At 48.2% G+C, this 24,287-nt stretch overlaps 1 long non-coding RNA gene across 2 annotated transcripts in view; it reads left to right on the top strand.

Annotated features, from left to right (window-relative positions):
* The window catches only part of LOC142827411 (uncharacterized), a 49,782-nt gene extending 26,717 nt beyond the window's left edge, over window positions 1–23,065 (top strand). Inside the window, exons 1-2 of one of the 2 annotated variants that reach the window (XR_012902144.1) lie at window positions 18,524–19,029; window positions 19,618–23,065. This is a non-coding gene — a long non-coding RNA (uncharacterized LOC142827411). Of the gene's footprint in view, window positions 1–18,523; window positions 19,030–19,617 lie in introns of those variants that run through there. The other variant, XR_012902145.1, reaches the window with a different exon arrangement.
* The last annotated feature ends 1,222 nt before the right edge of the window (window positions 23,066–24,287 follow it).

The following is a 24,287-nucleotide window of genomic DNA, read 5'->3' as shown; positions in this document are numbered from 1 at the left end:
CGGCAAGGAGGGGGAAGGAGAAGAGGGACGGACCGGAGGGGAGGAAGTGCAGAGTGGAGGAGAGCTGAAGGCTACGAGCGGGAGAAGTGCTCACCTCGTGGGCCAGGAGAAGGTACTGTGGGAGCGGTTGGGGAACTGACTCGTTTTCTGTGGGGCTAAGGGCAGGGGCCCCACAAATGGCTGCGACCTGGGGCTCTGGGCTGGAACCCGGAGTAAGTGGACAGAACCAGGTCCCCCCCAACCTTCCCCACACCTGGTGGGCCGCCACCGGGGAAAAGAGGAGTCTAGGACCACGGAAGGGTTTTCTCGTCAAATCAGTGACTCACCTAGGATGAAAATGGCACATTAAGGGTGTGTCTAGACTACTGAGTTTTGTCGACAAAAATGAACTTTTGTCGACAAAACTATACCAGCGTCTACACTACCGCTGAGTTCTGTCGACATAACGTCGACAGAACTCAGCAGTTTTGTCGACGCTGGTAAACCTCATTTTACGAGGCATAACGCCTTCTGTCGACAGAGTTCTGTCGACAGAAGGTGTTATTGCCTGTAGGTTGCGTCTAGACTACAGGGTTTTGTCGACAAAGCAGCTTGCTTTGTCGACAGAACTGAATGTGTCTAGACGCTCTATGTCGACAGAAGTTTTGTCGACAGATACTGTCGACAAAACTTCTGTCGACAAAACCCTGTAGTCTCGACGTACCCAAAGTGGGGACCCTCACCTCTGAGGTGCACTAAAAATCCACCAGGAAGCACGGGACCCAGGAAGTACGAATGGAGCACTGTCACACTTGGTTTGCCCTGTTCCTGGCCATCCATACCTGCAGGCGTTTCCCCTGGGATACAAGTGAGTCTGTCAGGTATCCGCTTACGTGCGGCCAGTCCAGCAGGACCCGTAAGGTGTGAAAACCTGCGATCACGCCAGAGATGGGTGTAATCTGACTTTGCCACAAGGACCCGAGCGCTGACTTTGCCACATGGATCCGAACTCTGCAGCTTGGAGCAGAAGGCTCCGGCTGACAAATGACAAGTGCCGCCTGCTGATCAGAGAACCTGGGGAAGTGCTCTAACGATTCCCACCCATGATGTTTTGGGGCGCGGCTCCTATGAGTGGGGCGGAAGGGGATAGGGACCTCAGCCAGTGGATGAGCTGAGCTGTCTATCCACCTAGAAACAGCCGCACGGTGAGTGATGGCTCATTAGGAAAAACTCTTTCTCTTCCAGAGTCTCATTCCGGGAAAAAGAGGACAAACTCCTCAAGGAACCACCAGCCTCTGCTATTGGAGGGATGGAAACAATGTACCAAAGCTGATTGATTGAGTTGGGGTTGGTCCTGCTTTGGGCAAGGGGCTGGATTTGATGGCTCCTGAGGTCTCTTCCACCCTTAGGATTCTATGATTTCCCAGAGTCCTTTGCTTCCACGCCCTTCACCTCTTTGTGGACCTCAAACACAGGCGGGAAAAATGCAGCCTGAAATGAAGAAAATTCTGGGGAGTATCCGGCACTGGCACGAGGGAATAAACTATATCCACCTAAAAGGTCTTTTCCCTCTCTAACGTCTATAAGCCAGTACCCTCGCTGGTCTTAGCAGGCACAGCTGCACTGAAAAGAGTGGGATGAGATTCTCAGCTAGGCTGTGTCTACACGACGAAGAGAAATTGGAAAAAGATATGTACATTGCAAACCGCTTTTCTTCTGAAAGAGGCTTTTCCAATATTAGGACCGTCAACACGGGGCCAAATGTCGGGGGGAAAACCCTCTTTTGGAACATCCCTTCTTCCTCGTAGAACGAGGTTTACAGGGATGCTGAAAAAACACATCTGCTTTTCCAAAAATTTTTTTGGAAAAGCAGACGTGTTCCTTGGACGCGGCAGAGCTTTTCTGGGATACTCTGTAGTCTAGACGTAAAACAGCATTACTTCAGGGAACTGCCTGAGGTAAATTGGTGTAGCTCCATTGAAGGTAGGGCAACCCTCACTCATAACAGCTGCTGCGCTGGGGTGCAGCAGTCTAGGCCATGTTTACATACTCCATGCATCTCTAAAACTAACGGCCCCAGAAGAGGAGAGTTATCCCGGCAAATGGGATATGCCCGAACATGGCTAATGGGGAGCAGGCAACCTCAGCATTAAACCACCGACAACATAAACGACACAGGGGCAGAGCAGAGCAGAAAATCTCAAGACGCCCTCACCCCAGTATGCTTCTCATGGTCACCTATCTCACTTTCATTGCCTCTTCCTCACCACTCCCTTAATTCGCCGAGCCCCCGGTGTGTCTCCTGAAACTCATTTCTGCACTGGGTTTCAACAGGAACGGGCTGGTAACACCTTCAAGATGTCTCAGACCCCCAAGGGTGATGTGTGAAACTCTTGGCCTGCTTTCTGCTCTCTTGCCTCCCTGTTCCCCAGTTTGCCCCTAATCTGTGGGGTGGAAGGTGCCCACTTCACAACAGGAAAGTGTTTCTGTGAGCCGGCCCTCCGCTCATTACTAGCCCGTACAGATCCTTTCACTCCATGATGATTGACTGAGAACATAGAGATTCTCGTCCCTGAAGCTGCCTCGTGTCCTTTGGGTTGCCCAAAGTTGCCCCACCACTCTGAGCTGTGTTACGTAACATGGAGCAAGCACGTGGTTCCAAAAGGCTGCCTTCAAAAACCCATCACTCCTTGTTGCTCCCGGGGAAGTGAATTTCCGCTTCAAGAGGCTGTTTTCTTTATAATTCTATGCCCATGCAATGCTGTGACACATTATTATAAAGGAGAGGACAACCTATATCTTTTATAGCAGAGCCTCCTTAGGAAATGCCGGGTCAGACTTTGCCGTACAGTTGTTCTCTGTCAAGAAGCAGATACAACTCTTACCTAGGGAGGGGGTGGACTCTCCATCCCTAGAGGTTTTGAAGTCCCGGCTTGACAAAGCCCTAGCGGAGATGATGGAGTTGGGATTGGTCCTGCTTTTAACAGGGGCTGGACTCAATGACTCCTGAGGTCTCTTCCAGCCCTGGGATTCTATGATCTAAATCAGGTTCTATACCATATGACTGGAAGATAGCTAACGTGATCCCAGCAATTGGAGACTAACAAGCCTAATTTCTGTACCAGGCAAATAGGCTGAAACTATATTAAAGAACAGAAATATCTGACACATTGACAAAGACGATTTGTTGGGGAGGAGGCCACATGGGTTTTGGAAAGGGAAATCACACCTTGCCAATCTATTAGACTCCGGAAAGCCTTTAACAAAGGCTCTTAAGCAAAGTAGGCAGTCATAGGACATAAGGCAAGGTCCTCTCCTGGATGGATGACTGGTAAAAGATAGGAGATAAAAAGTAGGAATCAATGGCGAGTTTTCAAAATGGAGAGAGGTAACTACAGATTGAAATTCTGAAATTAATTCAGCACCTTTGAGACCTGACTAGTGCTGAATCAGAGAATTTGCCGGAGCACATAAGAACATTTGAACGGCCACACTGGATCAGACCAACCAGCCATCTAGCCAGTGCCCTGTCTGCTGACAGAGGCCAATACCAGAAGGAGGGAACACAAAAGGTAATCCTCACATGATCCCGCCCCTGTCACTCATTTCTAGATAAACAGAGGCTAGGGACACCATTCCTACCCATCCTGGCTAATAGCCATTGATGGACTCCGTGATTCTACTTCGCTCTTTTTTGAACCCTGTTAAAGTCCTAGCCTTCACCACATCCTCCGGCAAGGAGTTCCACAAGTTGACTGTGTGCTGAGTGAAGAAACACTTCCTTTTGTTTCAAACGTGCTGCCTATTCATTTCATTTGGTGACCCCCAGTTCTTATATTGTGAGCGGCACAGAAGTCAGCCGAGCGCCACGGCAGGAGGCGAAGGAGGGTGGGGTGGTGACGTGCGGCATGACAGCGGCTCCAGGCCCTGACCCCTGGCTGTGAACATCACCGCCCCGCTCCCTTTCACCTCCCGCAGTGGCGCTTGGCTGACTTCTGCACCGCTCAGCCGGGTCACCGCGTGGGAGCAAGTGGCACAAGCGACCGTTTGGGCTCCATGGTCCCCATGGGGAGTGCAGAGCCCAAATGGCAGAGCCCCCCGAGTGAGAGGCAGGAGAGGGAGGAGAGGAGAAAGAGAGAGACAGAGAGAGAGGCAGGAGGCGGAGGAGAGCTGAGAGAGAAAGGGAGGGGGAGGCAGGAGGAGGAGAAGAGAGAGAGAAAGAGAGAGAGAGAGAGAGAGAGAGAGACTCCGGAGGCTCAGGAGAGAAGACCAACGTGGTGGAGAGACTTGAAAATCCCGTCTTATGACGGGCTAATTGGATAGTTTATTAGATAACAGCACAGGACACTGCGAGCCAGGATGGGTGGCTGTAAACAAACTTTATGAAACTGCGGGAAACTTGACCGCACCCGTAAGTGGACATCGGCTAACTAAAATCACACTGGACCACAGATGTTGCCGGAGGAGAAAGTGCTGGACTAGAGAGTTTCAACCTGTAGTACAATGCTCCCCTGATGTCACTTGGATCCTACAGGCTATTACAAAGAATAACAAGCATCTTGCTAATTTCATAGCCCTTCCAACACTTGCGCTAGCCCTCCTCCCCAAGGTTTTCACACTTGGTGCATCCCATAGAAATGCAAGACAGGAAGGGACCTCGAGAAATCATCAAGTCCTGCTCCAAGCACGGGCCAAGCAAACCTCATTTCACTCAAAGGAGAACAGGCATTTCAGTCCGTCTGATTGTTTTTAAGCTGGCATTCCCGGCCACGTAAGTCTCATTTTTCAGTCACTTGCCGAGGGGCCTGCCAGCCAGTGGTTTCCCACGGGCAAAAACTAGCCATAGAGTTCCTTTGGGAATGAAACGAGGGCATCCTAATTGGAAGGAAACAGGCCCGTTTTGGCTGGACTCTTAACATTTGGCTGTTTCACCCCCAGCAGGCGCCAGGCAAATATCATATTTATTTCTATGAAATATTGAAAAATAAATAAAAAAGAAATTGACATTTCTTGCCTTGGGCGCTTTCATCATGTGTTCGCGTTCCACTCCAAACTCGCAAAGCACTGGCTGGTTCCCTGCCCTGCAGCATTTTGTTTTTTAAATAATATACGGCAACCAGGTCTAATAATAATAATAAAAAAGAATAATAGAAAGGAAAAGTTGTCAGAGCTCCAAACATATGAACTTTATGCCGTGAAAAAGCTTTCATTCGGGTTCCTAGCCTCACTCGTGCGCAGATTTATTGAAAAGGACTTGACATTTATTCGTTTTCCAGTTAGATGATTGTGGTTAAATCAAAAAGACGTCTCAGGCCTTGTGAAGCTGAAAGCCGCTCGGCATTTTCCATTGTGTCGGGGTCACATGGTTCCCATTTGTTCTGTGAAAAAACCTCTTGGCTTTGGTTATTTTCACTGTCTGGAATGAGATATAATTCCACACTCTCTGCCAAGTCTCCCGTATGGCGTAGGAAACGCCTGCCTTTCGGGCCATCTCCGTCTGTTCGGCTGTTTCGCAAGACGCTTGTTTATTGCTGCCGATGAGCTGACAAAGTTCTTCAACCCATGATTCAAAGGGCTTGTCAAACCAACCAGCGAGGGAGGGCAGCCGTTTGGTCAAGGCACGGCAGCGAGAGAGCTGGATGTCAGTTCTTTGCTCTACCGCAGACTTCTTTTGTCGTCTTGGGCTAGTTACTTAGGACTTGATCACAAGCCCATTGAAATCAGTGGAAAGAATTCGGTGATTCAGGTCCTTAATAATTCTTTCCCTCCTCTGTGAAATGGGAAGAGTTTTAATTCTATTCTCCAATTTTTTATCTAAAGGTCAGCTAAAGTGTGAGCTTAAACTAATATACGGGTATAACCCTATGTTGGGACATGCATGTGTGTTATGAACGGCCCAGGATAATGGAGACGCAAGGTGGGTGAGGTAATATCTTTGACTGGACCTGCCTCTGTCGGCAAAAGAGACAGGTTTTGACCCTACGCAGGACTGACCTGAAGAAGTACTCTGTGAGCTGTGTCTCTTTCACCAACCAAAGTGGCTCCGATAAAAAAAATACTTAATCCAGAAGAAGAGTGTCCACACTGGGAGGTATATCAGTGTAACTATATTGTTTTTACTAGCCCGGTATAACTGGAGGGAAAAAACTTTCTTGTGTACACAAATTGTCATTTCTGGTGTTTGTATGGTGCCTACCACAATAGGTTTCTACTCTCAGTTGCAGACTCTATGCAACAGTAAGACAAAGAATAATGACAATGGCAATACATATATGTGAAAAATACTTTCCAAGATACAGGCAGTCCCCAGGTTACATGGATCTGACTTACATCGGATCCCTACTTACAAACAGGGTGAGGCAATCCTGCACTAGCTGCTTCCCCCCAGCAGACCAGGGAGATGCGAAGCTAGCGTCCCCCCCCTCCTCCCCCAGCAGACCAGGGAGACGCGGAGCGGCTTTTCTCAGCAGACACCTCAGCTTGAGAATAAAGGACTGAGGGAAGTGAGGTGTGGGAGAATAAAACTGAGCTCTGGAGAAATGTTTGGCTAGAGTTTCCCCTACAATATGTACCAGTTCCGACTTACATACAAATTCAACTTAAGAACAAACCTACAGTCCCTATCTTGTACGTAACCCAGGGACTGCCTGTATTTAATTGTGAGCAGACAGATGCTCTTTGGATGCTAGAGGCAACATAAGGTCATACTGAGGCAGATCAACGGTCCATCCAACCCAGTATGCTGTCTTGCTGGCAGTGGCCAATATCAGATGCCCCAAAGGGAGGGAACACAACAGGTAATCCTCACGTGATCCCTCCCCTGTCACCCACCTCCAGACAAACAGAGGCTAGGGACACTATTCCTACCCATTCTGGCTAATAGCCATTGATTGACCTAACCTCTGTGAATTTATCTAACTCTTTTTTGAACCCTGTTAAAGTCCTGGTCTTCACCCCATCCTCTGGCAGGGAGTTCCACAGGTTGATTGTCTGCTGTGTGAAGAAAAACTTCCTTTTGTTTGTTTTAAACCTGGGGGGGGAGGGGGACGTCCACTCAAAATGCAAAATCTTAGAAAAGTTAAGGCAGAAATAAAGCCATGAAATTTGGTGCTGTCAGATATGGTGATCTGCTGATATCAGGGCAGCATTAAGGGGAGGCTAGCAGCAGCTGCCTGGGGCACCAACCTATGGGGGGAGCCTGATTGAAATGGTAAGGGGCGCTATGCACCTGGGGGCAGGACCGTGCATACGGCGGGGCCGCGCACCCGGGCATGGCGGTGCCCCTTACCACTTCAATCAGGCGCCCCCCATAGGTTGGCGCCCAGGGGCATGGCCACGCATATGCTGCTCGCCCAGGGGCGCGGTGGCCTTTACCATGTCAATCAGGTGCCATGCACCTGGGGGCGGGGTGCAAGTATGGCTCAGTCGGGCATTGGCTGATATGACCGATATTAAAACATACAGGGTTACCATTTTGCATTTTGTGAGCATGATTGATTAAGGTGACGTAGCTGTGTGAATATTTGATTTTTTTTTGTTTTGAAATTCAAGCTGCATGGGGGAAAAATAATTTCAAATTGCCCCAAAAATTAAATTTTCAAAAATGTCGGTGATGGACAAGAAATTTAATTTGATCCAAAATGAAATTTTACATTTTGATTTTCATTGATTGATTCCGTCAATTGAAGGAATTTTGTGAAATGTTTTCATGGTTTCGGAAATATTGGGATGGGGTTTGTTTTGTTTTCTGAAAGCACAACTTGGCAAAGGTGACACAAATTTCTGAGATGTTTGGTTATTGCCACATTTGCATTTTTCGCTAAAATAAAGTAGCGGACAAAAAATGTCACTCACCATTATTTGGGCGAGGCACTGCGTGTAGCATGTGTGTTGCAGATGGAAGTGAAAGTCTTATGGGGTGTTGGATGGTGTTGTAGACAATATGACAAGATGAAGGTGGAAACAAATGTAGGGTCTTTCCCTTGACATATTCGTAAAGTCTCAACTGTCACTGCATATAGATTTTGCTTGATAATTATTTTCTGTGGTCAGTGAGATCACCACTTCTTGTAGAAGAGGTGTGGAAAACTGAACATCAAGGAACATTCCCCTAGTTCTCCCTCTAGTGAATAGATACATTCCAGCTGGTAAAGAAAAGTTCCAACAAGATTCAGCTAGCTCTTATTCAGGCTTGTGGACTCCCTGTGCTCAGTGGAATGGCTCACCTGTGTAAGATCTTTTTTCTGTGTTCGGATTTGCATGGGTCAACGCTAAATCAAGGCATGAATATCAAATATTTCTTTTCAGAGAGCACTTTGGGCCCGATCCTGCATTACTGCAATGGGGTGTTTTGACACTGATTTCAGGGCAAATAGGATCAGGGGGTCTCTTTCCCCTGGTCTACACTAAGGATATGCCTACACAACAGAGGTTTATTTTTTTTTAAACGGCCGTTTTTGCCAAAAAAATTCACAGAGCGTCCACACCTCAAGCATGTTTTTGCTCAAAAAAAATTGAAAACACAGAAGGTTTTTTTCCAGCATAAGTATTCCTCATTCTACAAGGAAGAATGCCTTTTTGTGAAAGATCGGTTTTTTGCGCAAAAAGAGGAAAGAGGAAAAAGTACAGATGCCCTGGTGGCCATTCTGTGCATAGCAATGAGAGCTTACTTTCGAGAAAGCATCCAGGTAATCTGGACGCTCTCTTTCGCAAAAGCACATTGCTTTTTCAGTGTGCTTTTGCAGTGTGGACGTGCTCTTGGGCAAGAAGTTTTTGCGAAAGATCTATTCTGATAAAAGCTTTTTGTGCAAGAAGCCTGCAGTCTAGAGGTAGCCTAGGACTTTATTTCGAAAAAGCCACCCTAAGATCGAATTTAGAAGCGGCGCGTCCTCATTCCCAAGCCCGTTATTTCAAAATAATGTGTTGCAGAATTTAAAAACTGGACTCCTACTTTCCTTAGGGAATAACGCTAATTCCGATATTGTTATTTCAAAATAGTGGGAGTGTGGACACGCTGATGCTGCTATTTCAAAATAACGATTCCCCAGAGTCATTTGAACTAATTACTCCTCAGTGCTTCCTGGGGCTCTAAGTTGAGATAGCGTGTTCACCTAAATGGAGCTGGCCTCGGACTCATTTTGAGGCTTCCCCGTAGTGTGGACATGGTAGCTCGATTTTGTTATTTCCGGAGTTAAGTTGAATTTACTAATTTTGAAATAGTTTCCTAGTGTAAACATGGCCTTAGTAAATTTACAATGATTTCAATTATCGTGGTTGACACTGTGAGGAACTCAGCGGCCTCAACTTTCACTGAGTAATCCTCAGTTTGAAAATCACCATTAGCTCAGTGGCTAGACCTGATTAATAGTGCCGCTGTTGTTGTTTCATTGAATGTTCTACAAGAACTCTCCTGCAATGCTAGAAGATCTGGACTTCCCTGAATGTTTGGAACATTTGAATCCAAAGTTCCAGTCAGTCTTCATTGCCAGATTTCTTAATCTCTAGTTATCTTCCATGACTGTTTCTCTTGCATGAGGGTGTTTAGTTTTGCTCTCCGTAAGGCCGTGGTAGCGCTGCTCCGGAAATGGCATTTTCACTGAAAAATCAATAGGCCATGGAAGTTTTCATTTTATTACAGATCTTTCGTGCATTTTCCAGTTGTCAGTGAAAAATCTCGAGCTTTTTGATTTTCAGAAACCGGAAAGCCAAAACGTTTCCAGAGGGTTTTGTTTGTTTCTCAATTTGTAGTTGTTGAAAACATGACTCCAGTGCATCAGACCAAGTGCGTTTTACCTACAAAAGCTTATGCCCTAATAAATCTGTTAGGACATGTGTATACTAGGAAACTACTTTGAAATAATTAAAGCTGATTTAATAACTCCCGAAATAACAAAATCAAAATAGCATGTCCTCACTACAGGGAAGCTTTGAAATGAGTCCGAGACAGGCTTCATTCATGTGGACGCACTACCTCGACTTAGAGCCCCAGGACGCGCTAGGGAGTAATTAGTGCGAATTACTATGGGGAGTAGCTATTTCGAAACGGTGGCAGTGGAGCGTCCGTACCACTGCTCTTTTGAAATAACTATTTCAAAATTAGTGTTCTTCCTCTAGGAAAGCAGGAGTACAGAGTTTAAAATAAGTGGCCCTTGATTTCAAAATAACGGGGTTGATCATGTGAATGCTCCGCTTATTAATTCGACCTAAGAGGGGTCATTTCAAAATAAAGCCCTATTGTAGACCAGGACTTAGTCCTTAAAGTGCCACAGGACCTCTTGTTTTTGCAGATACGGACTAACACGGCTACCCCTCAGAGAATTGAAAACATGGAAAACGCCTCCCCTGATTATTTCCATTTTTAAAATGTCTATTGAAAATGCGTTTGGCCCAAAAATGTCCAACCACATCCAATACTGAGTCAGATCCTACCTTCCCTTCATATTGATGAAAATCAGGAGCTAGCGCACTACCGTCGGGGAAATACACACAGCGTGAAATGGGAGCACAAGAAATTAAAAACCAGGCCCTTGTTTAGGGAGCACTCCAGTCCTTTCCTGGTATTTGTTTCATTCATTCATTTCATAATTTCATGCTCCCCGATGCATCTGGCACACTGCAGGATTATCCTGGGGGAGGGGGAGCGGTTAAATGGCACTGTCTCTGCTCTGTGGTTTCAATGTGTTATTTTTTTGCTGTGTGCAAAAGCAAAATGAATCTGCATTCCCCGGCGATTTATGTCTCCTTTACACACGAATGGGGGAGTCTCTGATTAGCTTACTAGCTCTGTTGAACCCCAGAACCGTTCTGGAATGCTCATTTAGAACAATATAGCCTGCCTGGACTCTTTTGCAGTGCCCTGTTAACATCAATATTCCGCTGCTTTTCTGCCATCCTGGAAAAAGGAATCCCTCCTGCCTGCCCTGAAACAGAGGAACGAAGTTCACTCGTGAAACAGGCATCGCTGCCGCAGTGCAAGAAAAGAGAGGGTAGAGCAGTTCTTATGAACTGGTGATGAGTAGTACGTGGCAGAGAGGCGGTTGCAGATGAAGTTCTCGACTGTAGGGGTACGTCTAGACTACAGGCTTCTTTCGGAAGAAGTTTTTTTTCGGAAGAGATCTTCCGAAAGAACTTCTTCCGAAAGAGAGTGTCCACACTGCCAACACGCATCGAAAAAGCGATCTGCTTTTTCAAAAGATAGCGTCCACACTGAACGGCTGCTACCTCGCATTTAAGCCGTGATTGCTATGGATGGAGTGGCCACCAGGGCACCTGTGCTTTTTCCTTTTTCCTCTTCTTCCGAAAGAACTCCCTCTTCCCCGTCCACACACACCTTTTTCCGAAAGAGCTCTTTTGGAAAAGGCTTCTTCCTCTTAGAATGAGGATTACCAGTGTCGGAAAAACCTCTCTGTTCTTTTGATTTTCTTGTGGAAGAATGTGATTGCAGTGTGGTCGTTCCTCAAGTTTTGTCGGAAACATGGCCATTTTTCCGACAAAACTTTGTAGCATAGACATACACTAGGAGATGCCTGCTCCAGAAAGTCCTTTCCAAGAGAGACTAAGTCGACTGAGTCTGCTTGTCTCTTTGGTAATGTGCACAATGTCTCTTTATGGAGCGTTAGTCATTGAATGGCAAATCGAGGCAGAAGGACGGTCATGGGAGTGATGCCATGGTGGTGGGATACAGGTGACATTGATTCAGTTCCTGCCATTGTCACCGGTCTTCCCATGAATGTGTCTCTCACTAACTGTGGGTGCACAGCACCTAGCATGATGGGGCCTCCAGACGTGGTTGGAATCTCTAAGGGTGCATCTCCACAGCAACATTATTTCAAAATAACTAGCATTATCGTCAAACAACTTAGTCCGCCTCTGCGCAGCACATTGTGAAATCAAGTTGAAATACTGTGGAACTGGAGGACTTCTTACTCCAACTCCTGTAACCCTCAGGCTACGTCTACACTGGCCCCTTTCCCGGAAGGGGCATGTTAATTTCAGAAGCCGTAATAGGGAAATCCGCGGGGGATTTAAATATCCCCCCGCGGCATTTAAATAAAAATGTCCGCCGCTTTTTTCCGGCTTTTAAGAAAGCCGGAAAAGAGCGTCTACACTGGCCCCGATCCTCCGGAAAAAAAGCCCTTTTCCGGAGGATCTTATTCCTACTTCAAAGTAGGAATAAGATCCTCCGGAAAAGGGCTTTTTTTCCGGAGGAGCGTCTACACTGGCACCAGATCCTCCGGAAAAAAAGCCCTTTTCCGGAGGATCTTATTCCTGCTTCAAAGTAGGAATAAGATCCTCCGGAAAAGGGCTTTTTTTCCGGAGGATCGGGGCCAGTGTAGACGCTCTTTTCCGGCTTTCTTAAAAGCCGGAAAAAAGCAGCGGACGTTTTTATTTAAATGCCGCGGGGGGTATTTAAATCCCCCGCGGATTTCCCTATTACGGCTTCTGAAATTAACATGCCCCTTCCGGAAAAGGGGCCAGTGTAGACGTAGCCTCATTGTACGAGGAGTAAGGGAAGTCGGGGGAAGAGAGCTCTATTTCGGAATAAGTGCTGTGTAGATGCTCCCAGTTTTGAAATAAGCTACACAATTGATGTAGCTCAATTTGAATGGCTTATTTCAAGTTAAGCCCTGCTGTGTAGGTATACCCTAAGGCTTGTGTCTAGATTGCACCCCTTTTCTGTAAAAGGGATGCAAATTAGACACAGCGCAATTGCAAATGAAGCGGGGATTTAAATCTCCCCCGCTTCATTTGCATAAACATGGCTACCGCTTTTTTCCGGCTCGGGGCTTTGCCGGCAAAAAGCGCCAGTCTAGACGGGGATCTTTCAGAAAATAAAGCCTTTTCTGAAAGATCCCTTATTCCTGAATGCAGCGTCCGTGGGGCTGTCTCACCAGACTCATCTCCCTTTCTGCTCCGTGATGTCATCTCTTTGCTTCCTCAGCCACTGGCATCACAAAGACTTCTCCTTCTCCCACAATGCATTGCAAAATCATAACATCCCTTCCCTCCCCCAGATGTGCTGTTAACGCTGCACCTTTCCATGTAATGTCCTGCCTGCGACTCTAGCCTCTCCCTGGCTTGGTTCGCTCATCACTGGTCTTGGCAACTCCTTCCAACCCCTCCACGGGTTTCCTCAGGATGCCCCAGGTGCCAGCTAAATACATCTGGTCTCTTGGATTTGACTGGGCACAACCCTCTTCTCCAATGGGAGAGCACTTCGTTGAGCTGAGATGGAGGAGGGGGAGATGCAAAGACTCTGCCGGACAACCTTTGAAGGGGTCTGTTCTGCTCTGATCTATTCCTCCCACCCCAAGGTCAGAATAGCTTAGGACCCGCGATACCACGAGAGCTTCCCGCAGCAGCTCAGCCAGCTTTAGAATGGCACAGCACCTGCAGAGCAATTGAAATCTGTCCCGGTGCCGAAGATCTAACTTCTGCGGGATTAGTCCTGGCTTACACCAGTGTAAACGGAAGCAGAATCAGACTCTAGGGTTGTGTCTACACTGCAGGGCTTAACTCGAAATAAGCGACACAAATTGAGCTACGTCAATTGCGTGGATGATTTCGAAATACAGGCAGTCCCCGGGTTACGTACAAGATAGGGACTGTAGGTTTGTTCTTAAGTTGAATTTGTATGGAAGTCGGAACTGGTACATATTGTAGGGGAAACTCTAGCCAAACATTTCTCCAGAGCTCAGTTTTATTCTCCCACATCTCACTTCCCTCAGTCCTTTATTCTCAAGCTGAGGTGTCTGCTGAGAAAAGCCGCTCCGCGTCTCCCTGGTCTGCTGGGGGGGGGGGGTGCTAGCTTCGCGTCTCCCTGGTCTGCTGGAGGGAAGCAGCTAGTGCGGGGTTGCTTCACCCCGTTTGTAAGTAGGGATCCGATATAAGTCGGATCCATGTAACCCGGGGACTGCCTGTAGCTTATTTCAAAATTGGGAGTGTCTACGCCAGGGCTACTCAACACGCGGCCTGTTTGTGGCCCACAGTGTGGTTTGAGTTTATGTGGGCTCAAGACACAGCCTATGGGTTGGATCCTTTGAACATAGCCTCCACTGGGAACACGCTCCACAATGATGAGGCGTTTCCCAGGCGAGGTGAGCACTGAAAGGCGCAAGCAGATGGGCTGGCTGGAACAGGCGGGTACAGGGTGTCAGCGTTTCTAGCCCCCAGGGAGGTGGTGCCGGGAGCACTGGGGCATTCTGGGAAGTGCTGGCTACTTAGCCTTCTGGGCAGAGCCTGAGAGGTGCTGATTGGTTCCCACTGGCCACATTTGGGTCCAGAGCCACAGCTTAACGCTTAATCTTTGTATTCATGCCCAGCATTGAGGAAGAAGCTATTTGCATATATTTGCATTTATTTGCATGTATATACAAGCCCACTTACATTGCGGCCTTCGGCATGTACTGTGAGTATCATTGTTGCCCATGGGGCTTCCAAAGTTGAGTAGCCCTTATTTTGAAATAGCACTTATTTTGGAATAGAGCCCTCTGCCTCCAACTTCCCTTACTCCTCATACAATGTGGGTTACAGGAATCAGAGTAAGAAGTGCTCCAGCTTGACAGTAGTTCAACATAATTTCCAAATAACTGCCTGCTGTGTAGACGTGGACTAAGTTATTTCGAAATAACACTAGTTTTTTCGAAAGAATGTTGCTGTGTAGATGTACCCTAGGTCGTACCTTATGCTGTTGATGTGGACGTTTCCTGAATCACATAAATCCAGCCAACAAATGTCAGAATGTAGGTCACTTTGGAGATAATAAAGACCAGACTCTGCCCTCGTTTACACCTGCTAATTCCAGAGGGGTTTTGCAGGTTGTGAACTTAATTAGGTCCTTAATTCTTCCTAGGCCGCACACCAGAGGTTTGATGTGTGTTGTGACTCCTAAGAGGAACAGAGGAGGAAAGGCATGATGAGCAATGGGACCTGAAAACGTCCCAAAATAGGGGTGAGAAAAGGATGTGTCTCGTTCTTGTATTTCTCCCTCGTGTTGAGGACACCCAGCTCCACAACCTCTGATTGCTTCTTGGATCTACATGTATGGCACCTTCCTCTACAAATGTCATAGGCGGGTGGAGCAGCCTCATGAATTCTAACGGGAAGCATTTAACGACCTGGGACCCCCTCAAGCAGGTCAGGTGACATATCAGCTGTCTGTCTTCTCTCCTCCAGCCCAGCCTCTATTTTCCCTTCAGCGCCCCACCCAAAACACACAGGTCACCAGTTTTTTAGCATGTGTTTAGAAAAGAGAATACCAATCTGGGTGCTTCCTATAGCCATGTGTTATTCATTTGGCTGTATCTCAAGAAACGTTTCTTGTGGCATTTCCAAATAAAAACCTCATGGCTCTGACTCTAAAATGTTACACAAACCACTGCCCCTGTGGTATATGGGGGGTGGGAGGGAAGAGTTTTTTCTTCTTTTTTCTTCTTTTTAATAAGACCAGAGCAAAAAAAAAAAACGGCACAAAATTTTGTCTTGCATTCTGGATTGTATTATCTGAAACCCTCCAGGAAAATCTTCATAGCACTTCCCTACACCTGATAATAATGCATCAAACATTTTTAGTGGCCACTTTTAGTATGGCTTATAAACCTGCGATGCCCAGGCCCCTCGGACTTAATGTTGCCTCCCTCTTTCTCATTCCAGATCATTTGTATGAGTTCACTTTTTACCAGCATAATCAAAATAAATGACAAATCAAAGTGATATTTTACGGAGCGTTTTCTACTTAGTACTAACCACCGTTAGTAATGAGACAAAGAATTTCCTGCCAGATTGAAATCAGTGAGGCTATGTCTACACTGCCTCATTTGCTGGCAGAGAGTATGCTAATGAAGCAAAACTTCTCACGCTTTATTTGCATGATCTCTGCCCGAGGCTTTTTGCGCAAGAGGGTTTTGCCCCAAAACAAGCAGGGTCCATTTTACGCAAAAATCCCCTTTTGCGCAAGATCTGTAGACCTCCTTTTTTGAGGCATAAGGATCTTACGCAAAAGGAGGGTTTTTCACAAAACGGACCCATCTACACTGTTCCCTTCATTCCCTCTGGGGCACCTGGCATTGGCCATTGTCAGAAGACAGGGCACGAGGCTAGATGGATCTTTGGTCTGACTCGGGATGGCTGTTCTTATATTCTTAAGCATGGCCTTTCTGGATCACACCAAAGGTCCATCTAGCCCAGCCTCCTGTCTGCCTGCAGTGGCCAATGCCAGGTACTTCTGAGGGAGTGAACACAACAGGGGATCACAAAACACAAACAAGGGCGCTCTAATTCCTGGCTTTAAATAACGTTCCCACAAAAGCTGGGAGATCCCCAAGGGTAAATGGAACTGCTTTGCAAACAGAGTGGTTTCTAGTTGTCTGTATTGTTGATTATTACTGACACCTTGCTGCAGACCTCCCTATGCTTGGGAGGTGGGGCTGAAATCTAGATCTAGGCCTGGAAGCCAATTTTGCAGATAGAAGGATAGGGGTGTGACGTAGTGGGGGTACCTGGCTGGTTTCTATGCTGCTGGCTCTGGGGTAACCCCCACTGGCTGCCGTGGGTACCACGACCCAGCAAAACAGGATGACTCACTATGCAAACCAGTATGACCAGACACCCCCCATGGAGAGGAACAAAGGAAGGTGGAATGCTGCCCTGGCTGGGGGGCAGGGCTGGAAGGGAGTTAGTTCCTGTCTGGAAAGCAGGGGAGAAGGAGCTGGGGAGGGGGGCTGGGACTCCCCTATCTCAAGGGGGGCACTGAGGCCTCTTAGCCCCAGTTCCTGTAACCAGATTACATCTGTGCTGTGCTGTATCCTGAAGGAGCAATAAACCACCCTCAGTTCCACTGGCTGGTGCAGTCTGTTTGTGCCATTTCGGGGTGCAGGAGATGGGGGACCCCCAACTCGCCGTCACAAGGGGTAAGTAGGAAGGAAAGAAGAGTAGACAGAGCAGGGCTAGAGTCTGCCTAATCCAGCTATCCCTTTATTCTCCATGCCACGCTCATACCATGCATCTGAATCTGTGTGGGATGAACTCCCGGGCCGTGTCTAGACTGCATCCCTTTTCCGTAAAAGGGATGCAAATTAGACACATCACAATTGCAAATGAAGCGGGGATTTAAATCTTCCCCGCTTCATTTGCATAAACATGGCTGCCACTTTTTTCCAGCTCAGGGCTTTGCCAAAAAAAGCGCCAGTCTAGACGGGGATCTTTCAGAAAATAAAGCTTTTTCCGAAAGATCCCTTATTCCTCTTAATATAAGGGTGCTGCAAAGCCCCAAGCTGGAAAAAAGCGGCAGCCATGTTTATGCAAATAAAGCGGGGAAGATTTAAATCCCCACTTCAGTTGCAATTGCAATGTGTCTAATTCGCATCCCTTTTATGGAAAAGTTCAGAGCTCAGCATAGCTCTGACTGCGGTGGCTTCAGTTCACACGAGCCCTTTGTAGCGTCAAAGCATTTTATCGAGCCTAAGTAATGATCAGCGCTGATACAGACGAGGGAGCAGGACCACCGAGTTCTTGGTGGCCTGTCTACTGAGACTTGCCTCTCTCTCGGGTGTTTTGTTCTAAACCATAGGTTCCCAAACTGGGGGGCGTGCCCCGCGTGAAGAAATTCCAGGGGGGTGCAAGGCAACCCAGGTCCCCCCTGCCAATCCGCTCAAGAAAGAGCCCAGTCTGTCCAATACAAAAATTAAGAAAATACCATGTGAAATGTCTGGTTTTTCCTGGATCTGGCGTCCACCGGAACAGGCACAGCTCGGGGGATGAGGGGAGGATGGAGCATCCCAGGCAGACTTCAAAATGGCTGCTTTAAAGGGCAATGCCTGCTCTGCTCTTAAAAGGTCAAAGTTTTTTTTTTTTTTCCCAACAACTTTTCCCCTGGAGTACCAGCACCTTCTTTTTCTTACACTGGTCCTGGGAATTAAAGGGGCCACAACTGGTTTTTGGCCTCAGTCAGTTCCAGTTTCGGTGGGGTTTTTTTGCTCAACAAGATTTGTTGCTATTTTGGGGGGGGTGGAGGGCGTGAGGGTTTCTCAAAAATCGAAAAGGGGGCGCGATGCCAAAAAGTTTGGGAACCACTGTTCTAAATGGAAACCAAGGCCACGTTTCTGGATGCAGAGTCTTAAGAGATGTCTGCAAACTAGGCTCAGATGGGGCCCACTAGCATCAAGTGGCAGGCCGGCAGCCTGCTTGAACCATGCTCAGTGCAGAGCATCGTGGGCCAGCAGCCAGCTGCCTGCTCTCCAGCCGGCCTCTGCTTCCAAGCGTGACCTCAGAGCGAGCTGTGACTCGCCTGCTGTGGAGCTGACTACGCCCAACCCTCTGCTATGGCAGGTGGCTAGCCTGTAAGACTGCAGAAGCCCTCGGTAGGGCCACCCAGCGTCACACACCCAGGAGCGCACGCTGCCCTGCTGTGTGTGCTGCGTTTGCCGGGGAGGGGGAAGATTCTTATGTGTCATGAGGAATGTTTCCCCCTATCCCCTCCCTTCTCTTTCTCCGCCGGCACCTTTCACTCTTACCTGGAGAACTGCAATGGCGGCTCACGATCCTCTTGTTGAGGAGGGATAGCTCATTGGTCTGCTAAACCCACGTTTGTGAGTTCAATCCTTGAGCGGACCAGTTAGGGATCTGGGGCAGATCTGTCAGGGATGGTACTTGGTCCTGCTGAGAGGACAGGGGACTGGACTTGAAGACCTTTCAAGGTCCCTTCCAGTTCTATGAGACAAGTATATCTCCATATATTTATTTATTTGTTCCTGACAATACCTCACCCTCCTTGGGTTGCATCTGTGAAGATAATAACAACCGCAGCCTCCCCGCTCAATGCCGCTTTCGCTTGTCATGTCATTCCAAAGCAGCCTGCCTCTGGAAGCAATTAGTTGCCCTTCCCCCTCCCAGGAAAGCCCAGGAATCCCTTGTACTTTACCATGAAACGCAGAGAGAGAAGCTATTTCAGCTCCTGATTACAGCTGACCACAGAGTTCTGGGCCTCTCCCATGGCTTTTCTCCATGCTCCGGGCTTCCCTGAGTGTCTCCCTTTCCTGAGATCTTCATGGCGAGGTAGAGAATCCGGCATACGTTCTGCTTGCAGTGCTCAGGGGAGTCGTTGATCAGTTGATCATTTCTATGGAGAGAGAAGTGGAGAGACTGGAGGGGTGGGGAGGAGAGAAGAGAGGTTCTCAGGCAGGTGGTTCTTGGGCAGGAAATGAGGTGGGTCTATAACAGGTCTGTGCTCAGCACTGCCTTGGATCTGACTCTCCCCCAAGGAAAAATGGTGAGAGAAAATATTTAACCGACTTTACAGCAGCACTCAGAGGACTGGAGCTGTGTTGTTTAGTGGTTAACGCACAGGCCTGATGTGGGAAATCTGGGTTCTGCTCCAAGTCTCCTTGGTGAACCTGCATGAGTCACCTATTGTCTATGGAAGCTGTACATTCTTTTGTGAACCCTGTTATAGTCTTGGACTTCACAATCATCCTCTGGCAAGGAGTTCCACAGGTGGACTGTGCGCTGTGCAAAACAGAAATTCCTTTTGTTTGCTTTAAACCTCCTACCAGGCATGATTTCACAAACCTCTATCTATTGGTCAGAATCTTATGTTCTTATCTTACCAATTTTTTTAACACCCTCCCTATTTGATTTTTCTAGACATCAGGATCCGGGGTCATGCAAAGGCAGACGCTGGGGCTGGGATGAAGCCAAGATGGCAGCAGTAACAGTAGCAGCTGTCATAATAGCAGCCCGGTCATTAGCCCCAACCAGCTGTAACCCAGGACTGCAGATTAGTCGTGACCAGCTGGACATTGCTCCTTGTTCCACATGTGCAAATGCTGCCGGGCTCACGTCATAAATCACTCTGATAATCTGCTCACATGACATTAGAATCACAGAATCCCAGGGCTGGAAGAGACCATGGGAGTCATCAAGTCCAACCCCTGCCCGAAGCAGGACCAAGCCCAACTCAATCATCCCAGCCAGGGCTTTGTCAAGCTGGGACTTAAACACCTCTAGGGATGGAGATTCCACCACCTCCCTAGGGAACCTATCCCAGGGCTTCCCCGCCCTCCTAGGGAAATAGTTTTTCCTGATCTCCAATTTCGACCGCCCGCACTGCAACTTGAGACCGTAGCTCCTTGGTAACATGGAGTCCCTCTGCAGTATCCCAAGAAGTGTCTCAATACTGGGCAGCAAGGAGGTGCTTTTCAAGCCGCCGTGCTGGTGGGCCGTCCTGCGTGATCCCAAAATGTTGTGATCGTTTCCAATATTTGTGTCTTTGTTTCGCTCTTTTGACCGAAAACGTCCTGATTTTGTAAAATGTTTCCGGTGACCCAAATTCGTCCTTCCGAAAGAAGCAAAGCTACGGTCAAAAAAAAGGGGGGGGGACCAGATCTACATGTAACGCACGTGGCTCTGTGGCTCCCACTGGTTTTGCCACCCACCAAACCCATTCAGAATCACAGCGCTGAGACTAATTAATCACGTGAGTCGGCCCTGCTGGTGCACCATTCATCTAGCCTGGCATATCCTCCTGCCCGAGCATCTTTGTATCAGGGCAAAGACCATAACTGTTGGCCACGCACAAACGGTTGCTCTGGTTTGCTTAATGAATTCCCTCCCCTTTAAAAATCGTTTAAACTATGGGGGGGAATAGTAGTGGTATTCAATGCAGTTTTGTGAAGCCTGTGTCTTCATCCTCCCACCTAATCCCATCCGCATGGGGGTGGTAAGACATGCCCCTGAGTGCCCAGTGTGGAGTGTAATTAGTGATATGGGACTTCCCACCACTATGGGCTTGGAAGCCTTCCACCAGCCGCCTCCAGGGTCTGCTTTAGGGCATGGGGTTGGCAGGTGTCCGGTATTGAACTGGACAGTTCGGTATTTTCGCCTCCTGTCTGGTAAAAAAATTCAGAAATTACCGGACACCTAAAATGTCTGGTACTTTCTGATTTTTTCAATACGGATGCAGCCTGGCACCCCTAGTGCTTACTGGGTTCTACAGGGGAGCTGTATGGCCCCGCTCAGGGAGGCAAGATGGTGGACAGCCGCCGGCAGACTGTTAGGGCCAAAAAGCCTCACCACGCAGTTTTTAAAGGGGCCACACTGTGGGGGTTTTTTTTTTTTTTTTTTGCTTAACCACTCTCGGGCTCCTTTTTTTTTCCGGTATTTTTTCTGAACATCTGACAACCCTATCAGGCGAGGCCTAGTCCTGCTATGGGCTGGATGTGTGTGATGTAGTTGGGGTGCTGTTCACTCTTGTGGCCCTGGATCCGCTCTGGTTTTGCGTTCACTGGTTGCTCCGTTGTGCTGGGTGTGACCCCTCCTGCCCTATGCTGGTCTGCAGAGAACTCTGTGGGTGTCTGTGTGCAGTGCCCATGGGGGAGAGTCCCTGAGGGGAGGCACGTAGGCCATGGCCCAGCTGCCTGACATCTGGGCTAGGTGGAGGAATCTGAACAAAGTAAAGGGTGTGGCTGCCTGGGGGCTAAGGGACCAGTGCTGGGAGTTGAGGCAGTCTTGGCAGGGGGAAGCATGAAGCGAGCAGACAAGTCCAGGACAGGGGGGTTCAGGGGCTTGTGAACCCCTTCCCCCCAAGAGGACTAAGGCTCTGCCCTGCTCCTCTGTCCACATCGAGCCTATGCTGCTCTGTATCTCTGAGAAGCAAGAAAACCTTTTACTCGACTGACTGGAGAGTCACACCCGGCTGCGGACAAGGGTGCAGGATCGGGGGCTCTGAGGCATTGCCACAGCGTGCTATCCCGGGGAGGGAGGCGAGTTCCTCGGAGAGCAGGGAGCGCGCTGCTCTCCACCAGGAGCTGGCCTGCAACGAGGGGAGATCTGTATTCGCGGAAGGAGCAGCGCGCTCTGCGTTTGGAGCCAGCCCCGCGGCATTCCGGTGCTGGTCTCCTCAGGGGCACGGCTGCGGTTCGAATTGTGTCTGCTCTGGCGCGTGAGGGTAACGCTCCGCTTCCCGACGGGCACCTTGCACTGCCCCGTACCTATCCGGGGGCTAGAAGAGCGGTTCCCACACTGTGGGCCACACCCCGCTAGGGGGCGCAGAGGAACATTTGGGATGGTGCAGCCGGCTGGGCCGAACCCAAGAGGGGGTGGGCTGGGAGTGCCATGCAGCCCTCCACACTTATCCTCCAGCGTGGCTCCGGGCCTAGCCACAAGCATTCAGTGGGAGGTCCCTTTTCCTTAGAAATGATCTCCTCCTGTCCCTGCTCTCAGTCCAAAATAGCCTGAAGCTGTTGTCTTTCTGCATGTCTGTTTGAGCAGGCTTTGGAGAAGAGCTGAGGCAGCTGGAAAGGGGGAGGGGGGGAGAGATTTCTATCTGGGTAACACACAGAGTGTGGGGTGTACGTTTTAGGAATAGGGTAGGAGGGAGATGGTTACGACCCCAATTTGGGAGCCCAGGGGCATGAATTCCATTGGTGGCTCTGCTACCACCTTGCTGAAAGCCTGAGGGCAAGTCACTTATTTCCTCTCTGCTTGGCTTGTCTGTTTGGTTGGAAAGATCTCTCAGGGGCAGGGCCTGCTGAACAAGGTTCCCTCTCATCTTTCCCCTCCATGAGTGTATTTTCCACCCATGTGTGGAATAATTGCATGTGCACCGAGGCAAGTGTGAATGTGTACTGTCATGATTATGAGGGTTAGCCAGCAGCCTGGGGATTAAGGGGTTAACTACACCTAGCCAGGTGGAGAGACCAATAAGAATGGAGGTGGGACTTTTCAAACTGGGACAAAGGAATTTGGGGTTTTTTTCCTTTCTCCTTTTGTCTCTCTGTGAGTTCTCTGCAGCTACAGAGAGGGACAAGCAGGTCGCTCTCTCTCTCTCTCTCTCCAAGACACCATTCTTCATTTTTTGTAAGTAGGGTAAAGTTTAGGCAGTTTCGTTAGGTTTTATTGTTTTAAGGATTGGGTATGGGATCTGAGATCTGGCACTGTTTAAAAGATGTTTTGGCTTTTCTTTGTAACTAAGTTCTAGGCCCATGGAGTTTCTCCATGAGTATATTTTGTTACCTCCCTATCTAGTCATTATGTTTGCAACAGGAATATTGTTGTAATAATAAAGGTTCTTTCTTTTCTTTTTATTAACCTGGCAGTGGTTAATTGTGTGCCTTGATTTTTATTTTAGGGGTAAGATTTCCCAAATGATCTTTCCCCTGATTTCTTTATCAACATTTGGGTGGTGGCAGCGGAAGTTTTATTCCCAAGATCTAGGTTTTTAAGATCTTGGGGGGAAGTTTTATACCAAAGCCTGGTAGATAAGGCTTTGGGGTACACTTGCTGGCCCCCACTTCTGCATTTATCATGCCAGAGTGGGGAAGGAGTCATGACATGTACCACTCATAGAAACACAGAACCAAGCAATGAGTGTTCTCCTAATCAGCCAGGTGGCATCTGAATCTCTCCTGAGTGCCTGCACAAGCACCCAGCTCACAAGGAACTACACTGCTGATTAGAAAGATGATGTGGTCTGGGGGGCCAGGGAATGAGAGACGTCCTACTGCAAAGGGTTGCATTGTTTTCCTTGCTGTGATTGAAGCTTTCATCAATGGCACTAGATGAGTGTTGTTTGGCCCAGCATTTTTAAATCCCATTTATCTTGTTTGCTAATTATTTTAATTAATTTTAATTATTTTAATTAATGCATAGGTGACCTTAATTGCTACAATGAATGGCTGGATTTGTAGTATTGTGTGTATGGACTGTCCATAAATTATATAACAGTAGAGGGTAGGTTGGTGCTTATTGTGGCATGTTCGTTCCAGGGTTACCAAGGGTGGGTAGGTCTTGAAAAGCACCCAAAAATACGTTACATACTTTATGGACAGCCCCTTGCAGCACTTCTAGCTTTCTTCCCTCTGAAGTGCTACCGTGGTTTGCCTGAATCAGAGCGCATTGCATCTATCAAACACGAGGTTTCCACAGCATGAGCTAAAGGGCTGTCCCATTCATGTGAAGTTCATTTAAACTTTTAGAGAGGTCTGGCCACTAGAGGGGACAATGGCCAAGGCTCCAATGTTTCCTCTAAATTTTTCTACCTGTGTGTAGAACAAGTTTTGTTACGCGCGCCAAGGCATGTGCACCACCAACAGAAACACATGTTTATGAGCTGGGCAGCACCTGAATCTCTCTTGGGCAGCCGCCCAAGCATTCAGCTTACAGGGAACAGTGAACGGGGCTACCCCCGTTAATCAGAGTCAGAACACTGAAATCGACTCTTTCTGGATTCTGGATGACTCATTGACACAGGTACCCTGCATTAAGCTGACAGCCAGGAGACTACCATGTGACTAGTGCTAATCAACACTGAAGGA

Source organism: Pelodiscus sinensis, chromosome 2 (genome assembly GCF_049634645.1).
Source record: "Pelodiscus sinensis isolate JC-2024 chromosome 2, ASM4963464v1, whole genome shotgun sequence".
Classification (NCBI taxonomy): domain Eukaryota; kingdom Metazoa; phylum Chordata; order Testudines; family Trionychidae; genus Pelodiscus; species Pelodiscus sinensis.
This window is presented reverse-complemented; position numbering and strand designations above follow the sequence as displayed.